The sequence below is a fragment of the Scylla paramamosain genome, chromosome 3 (assembly GCF_035594125.1).
Source record: "Scylla paramamosain isolate STU-SP2022 chromosome 3, ASM3559412v1, whole genome shotgun sequence".
Taxonomy (NCBI): domain Eukaryota; kingdom Metazoa; phylum Arthropoda; class Malacostraca; order Decapoda; family Portunidae; genus Scylla; species Scylla paramamosain.
Genome location: NC_087153.1, coordinates 27951576 through 27958021, shown reverse-complemented (window position 1 = coordinate 27958021; position 6446 = coordinate 27951576). Strand labels below are relative to the sequence as shown.

The 6446-nt window shown below is 38.6% G+C and overlaps 1 protein-coding gene across 7 annotated transcripts in view; it reads right to left on the bottom strand.

Moving 5' to 3' along the window:
* The window catches only part of LOC135093243 (uncharacterized), a 157422-nt gene that overhangs the window by 114997 nt on the left and 35979 nt on the right, over nt 1-6446 (bottom strand). The window lies entirely within an intron of this gene.

Here is a 6446-nt window from a genome sequence, read left to right as displayed (position 1 = left end):
TATATATATATATATATATATATATATATATATAAAGGGGGTTTATTGTTTTTTTGAGGGTTTTATTGATTTTTCTTTATTCTTCATATTTATATGTAAATCAGTTTGAATAAGCATTTAATCTAGAGTGAAAGAAAAGATTTTGATTTTTTTCCCATGTAGGAGGGGGCACTGACAAAAAAAAAAATCCACTGAGGTGCCAGTCATCAAAAATTACAGGATAAGTGTGTTGAAACTTCCCTCGTGAAAGAGTTCAAGTCACAGAAAGGAGTAAGTACAGAAACAGGAAGCGAGTTCCAGAATTTACCAGAGAAAGGGATGATTGAGAACACTAGTCAACTCTTGCATTACATAGGTGGACAAAATGGGAGTGAGAGAAAGAAGAAAGTCTTGTACAGTGATGCCACTGGACGAGAGGAGGCATGCAGTTAACAAGATCAGAAGAGCAGATGGCATGAAAATAACAGTAGAAGATAGCAAAAGATGCAACATTGCGGCAATGAGAGAGAGGCTGAAGACAGTTAGAGGAGAGTTGATAAGACAAAAAGCTTATTTCCAGCCTGTCTAAAAGAGTAGTATGAGTGGAACCCACCCCCACAGCATGTGAAGCATACTTCATTTCATACATGGATGGATAAGTCCCCTGTACAGAGTTAGCAGTTGGGGGAGGGGGGGGTGAGAAAAACTGGCAGAGGCTACTCAGAATAGCTAACTTCATAAAAACCTTTTAGCTAGACATGAGATGTGGAGTTTCCAGTTTACATTGTAAGTAAAGGGCAGACTGAGAATGTTCAGTGTAGAAAAGGGGGACAGTTGAGTGTCATTAAAGAAGAGGGGATAGTAGTCTGAAAGGTTGTCAAGTTGATAATATGAGGAATTGAGTTTTTGAAGCACCGAATACTAAATTTGCTCTGCCCCAATCAGACATTTTAGAGAGCTCAGGAGCCAGGCATTCTGTGGCTTCCCTGCAAGAACTATTTACATCCTGAAGGGCTGGATATCTACAAAAAGATATTGAAAAGTGCAGGGTGGTATCATCTGCATAAGATTGGATAGGACAAAAAATTTGGTTTAGAAGATCATTAATGAATAACAGGAAAAGAGCAAGTGACGGGACATAACCCTGAGGAACACCACTGTTAATAGATTTAGAACAGTGACTGTCTACCACAGCAGCAACAGAACCCTCAGAATGGAAACATGAGATGAAGTTAAAGAGGGAAGGCTGGAAGCTGTAGGGTAGTTTGGAAATCAAAGCTTTGTGCCAGACTCCATCAACTTACTGATATGTCTAAGGCAACAGCAAAAGTTTCACCAAGATCTTTAAAAGAGGATGACCAAGACTCAGTAAGGAAAACAAGAAAATCACCAATAGAGCGGCCTTGATGGAACCCATAATGGCGATCAGATAGAAGGTTGTGAAGTGAGCAATGTTTAAGAATCTTCCTGTTTAGGATAAGATTAAAAAACTTTAGACAGGCAGGAAATTAATGCGCTAGGAAGGTTGTCTGAAGGATCAGAATGGTTACCCTTTTTAGGAACATGCTGAATGTAGGCAAACTTCCAGCAAGAAGGAAAGGTAGATGTTGATAGAGTTGGAAGAGTTTAACTAGGCAAGGTGCAAGCACAGAGGCACAGTTTTGGAGAACAATAGGATGACTCCATCAGGTCCATTAGCATTCCAAGGGTTTAGGCCAGCTAGGGCATGAAAAACATCACTGTGAAAGATTTTAATGGGTAGCATAAAGAAGTCAGAAGGTGGAGATGAAGGAATAAACCCTGAATCCTAGAGTTTTTAGCAAAGGTTTGAGTAAAGAGTTCAGTTTTAGAAATAGATGAAATGGCATGGCATGACATGAGTGATGCCATCAAGCTGAAATAAAGGAGGAAAGATGAAGACGCAAAGTTACTGGAGACGTTTTTGGCTAGGTGTCAGAAGTTATGTGGGAAGTTAGATCTTGAAAGATTTTGATACTTTCTATTAATGAAGGAGTTTTTGACTAGCTAGAGAACAGACTGGTCATGATTCTGGGTAGAAATATAAAGTGCATGAGATTCAGGTGATGGAAGGCTCAAGTACCTTTTGCTATCATGTATAGCACGAGGCTGTGTTAAACCAAGGTTTGGAAAATTAAGGTCGTAAGTGTGAGGAATGTATGCCTCCATGCCAGACACTAACACTTCTGTTATGCACTCAGCACAGAGAGATAGGTCTCTGACAAAGAAGCAGTAGTCATTCCAAGGAAAATCAGCATAATACCTCCTCAGGTTCCCCCAATTTGCAGAGGCAAAATGCCAGACACCTCCACTTTTGGGGATCCTGAAGAGGGACTGAAAGGATAGGACAAGATACAGATATGAAATTATGATCAGAGAAGCCCAATGGGGGAAGATAGGGGACAGCATAACCAGAAGGATTAGAGGTTAGGAAAAGGTCAAGAATGGTGGGCATATTTCCAAGATGGCCAGGAATACGAGTAGGGTGTTGCACCAGTTGCTCTAGGTTGTAGAGGATAGCAGAGTTAAAGGCAAGTTCACCAGGCTGGTCAGTGAAGGGAGAGGAATGCCAAACCTGGTGGTAAACACTGAAGTCTCCAAGAATGGAGATCTATACAAAAGGGAAAAAAAAAAAAAAAAAAAAAAAAAAAAAAAAAAAAAAAAAAAAAGTTGGAATGTGCTCCACTTTGGAAGTTGTCAAAATTTCTTATAGTCAGAGGAGTTAGGCAAGAGGTATACAGCAAAGATAAATTTAGTTTGAGAGTGACTTTGTAGTCATAGCCAGATGGTGTAAAACTCAGAAGATTCAAGAGCATGGGCACACAAGCAGGTTAAGTCGTTATGCACATCGAAGCAACATCCAGTTTCGGACTGAAAATGAGGATGTTGCCTCAGACACCTGTGTTTCAGTGAGGAAAAGGTGAGGTTTAGTATAAGAGAAGCAGTGTTCTACAGATTGAAAATTAGATCTAAGACCATGAATGATGCAGAAGTTAATGAAGAAAAGTTGAGAGGGGTGTCAAGACACTCAGGGTCAATACCAGAAGAGCAGTCCAACCTGGGGACATTTGTGGTCCCCTCCCCAGATGAGGACTCCAAGACTGGTGTAAGAACCATCATATTCATTTTGAATTTTGAGTGAGGGGTGTGTGTGTAATTAGGTGCATGTAGTTTTTGTGTGAAGGAAGAGAGTTGTCTTTAGATGGTAGGCTGCGACTGCCCCTTTGTGTTGCGAGAGACAAAGGAAAATGCTTAGTGAGGTCACAGCTCGGTTAAATGAAGTTCACAGCACCCCCTGATCCAGTGTTTCAGATCTCACTGGGAGTAATTATCATTTCAGCAGGTGTCTGCTGCCTCCTCCTGATGTCTGATAATAAGCTTAAAGTTATTGAACACATTGAAAGCTTCCCTACTGCTATAGATCACTATTCATGTAAAAAGTCACCCAGTGTACACTACCTTGACATTGATATGCTAAGTAAGCAGAAGATGTGTGATTTGTATAAGGTATAGTTTGAGGAAAATGCTCTAGATGAAGTGCCATGTACCTGGCATTATCATCCTCATCTTAAGCTCAACAAATCACACCAGGACACCTCTAAAACTGTGGCATCTATGCTATGAAGTGTAAAGATGCATCACTCTTGATAGATGAGAAGAAAACACTAGTGGTGCAGCATGCATTTCACCTGTGCAGGGTTGAGGAGGGTTACAAGCTCCCAAAGATTATACTTCAGAATGATGATAATACAGAACCCTAAAGTGTTCACAGGAATAGCATTTTACAAGCAAAAAATGTGGAAACAATTTCAGCATCCATGACCACAACCAAATGTGCTTGCATGTTTGTGTGGGATGAAGTCACTGCCAAAGTGAATGCCACTGAAATGTACAGCTGCATCAGCAAGTTCATTGACAACTTTGTCCAGCTGGAGATCAAGAAACTATTTATTTTTTCCAACAACTGTTCAGGTTAAAATAAAAATTTCATCCTTCTGATGTTCTACTGAGGTGGTTCTGGAGATTACACATACCTAATTCAGACCCAGTCAAACTTACATGGCAGCACAGGAATTTTACTCTTATTGAGAAGAATATGAGGCAGGTCAACTTCATCTTCACCCTGGATGGTCACATTAACATCAAGAAGACTTGCAGAGTAGGGAAGTGGTTCTACCCTTTCAAAGTTGTCAAGATGGAGCAGAAGGCTTCCAAGAATTATGAGTGTATGAGACACTTAGTCACTCAGTGCAAACACTATTATTTGACATGCCTCCCATAACACTAATCAATGGAAATGTAAAGGGAGTCTGAGTTCTTGTGAGTCATTAGTACTAAGTTAGCATTTAAGCAAGGAAATACCAGTAATTTTAGAAACACATTTAACTCACTTCCAATAACACTAATCAATAGATTAGTACAAGGATGTAGAAGGATGAGTTCTTGTAAGTGTTTTCACAAAGCCTAAGCCCATTAAGTTAGCATTACTCAAGAAAATAATTTTAAAACTATCTTTTAACTCCCTTTGAATAAAATTAATATTGAAGACAGACAATGTACAGTGAGTCTAAGTTCTTATAAGAATGGCATATTTTATCATAACTGATAAGCAATGTTTGCTGCCAACCTCTCACATAGCCTAAGGCTTTTAAAGTATCAACAAACAAGATAACATATTTTCATTTTCATCCAACATTATTGACAATTCAAGATGAAGGTTTCAAAACACTTATCTACTTTAATTTTTGACGACTGCTTTTGACTCTATTCAGGAGCCAGCACCTCAGCCTTTTTTTTTTTTTTATCATTATCTTATTGCCCCTGGGCAATAAGATAATAAAAAAAGTGACATTCACTTATCTATATGAAACACACATGATGATGCATTTTGTTATTGTTTTGTTATAAGTTTCATGATGATTATATTTCCTTTGTATTTTACCTTATTAATGTAAACAACAAATAAGAGAACAGCTTTTGACAGTTCTGATGTAAATGCCAAGTATGGTCACTTAACTTACTTCAGCTACCAGTGCTGGAGTGAAGTACATGTGATGGGGTGTGGGACTTTCAAACACTGTTTTCTCATTTTTTTCTTTGTGTTGCTTACTTCAAATATAGCAGGAGTGCCACATTTCATAGGATTATTTTTTTTTGCTACCTAGTAGCAGCACACATCATTAATGAGACTACACCCAATTAAAGTCCAGAAAAAGAGAAAAAAACACTAGAAAATATTTAAAAAGAAATAAAATTTTCCTTTTCTTTCTTATTTGGCACTATGTAGTTAATTTCCATTCATTTCAATTAAATCAAAACCTCAAATTTTTGGGGATGATATTATTTGCACTTTTTTTCTGAAACTAAAATAAGTACAATTAATTATAAAAATTCATAAATTTTTTTCATTTCCCTTACTAATTCCTAAATGTCATTAAGATTACCCCATACTTCTCACCCACAGAACACACGAAATGATTAATGAAACTAATAAATGTAGGAGGGACACCAGCCAAGGGAAAAAAAAGGCCCAGTGAGATGCAGTAGTCAAAAATTGAAGGATAAGTGTCCTGAAACCTCCCTCTTGAAGGAATTCAAGTCAGAGGAAGATGGAAATGCAGAAGCAGGGAGTTCCAGAATTTACCTGAGAAAAGGATGAATAATTGAGAATACTGGTTAACTCTTGTATTAGAGAGGTGGACAAAATAGGGGTGAGAGAAAGAAGAAAGTCTAGTGCAGTGAGGCCGTAGGAGGAGGTGAGGCATGCAGTTAATTAAGCAAGATCAGAAGAGCAGTTAGCATGAAAATACCAATAGAAGATAGCCAGAGATGCAACACTGCAGCAATAATAAAGAGGCTGAAGACAGTCAGTTAGAGGAGAGGAGCTAGAGAAGCTGAGACAAAAAAAAATTTTGATTCCACCCTGTCTAGGAGGGCAGTATGAGTGGAATCCCCCCAAGGCATGTGAAGCATACTCTATACATAGACGGATAAGGCCCCTTTACAGAGTTAGCAGCTGGAAGGATGAGAAAAACTGGCAGAGACATCTCAGAATGCCTAGCTACATGGAAGCTGTTTTAGTTAGAGACGAGATGTGAAGTTTCCAGTTTAGATTATAAGTAAAGGACAGACCAAGGATGTTCAGTGTAGAAGATGGGGACTGCTGCGTGTAAGTGAAGAAGAGGGAATACTTGTCTGGAAGGTTGGGTCGAGTTGATAGATGGAGAAATTGAGTTTTTGAGTCATTGAACAATAAGTTTATTCTGCCCCAATCAGAAATTTTAGAGAGATCAGAAGTCAGGCATTCTGTGGCTTCCCTGCATGAACTGTTTACTTCCTGAGGGGTTGGATATCTATGGAAAGATATGGAAAAGTGCAGGGCAGAATCATCAGTATAAGAATGGAAAGGATAAAAATTTTGGTTTAGAAGATTATAGATGAATAATAGG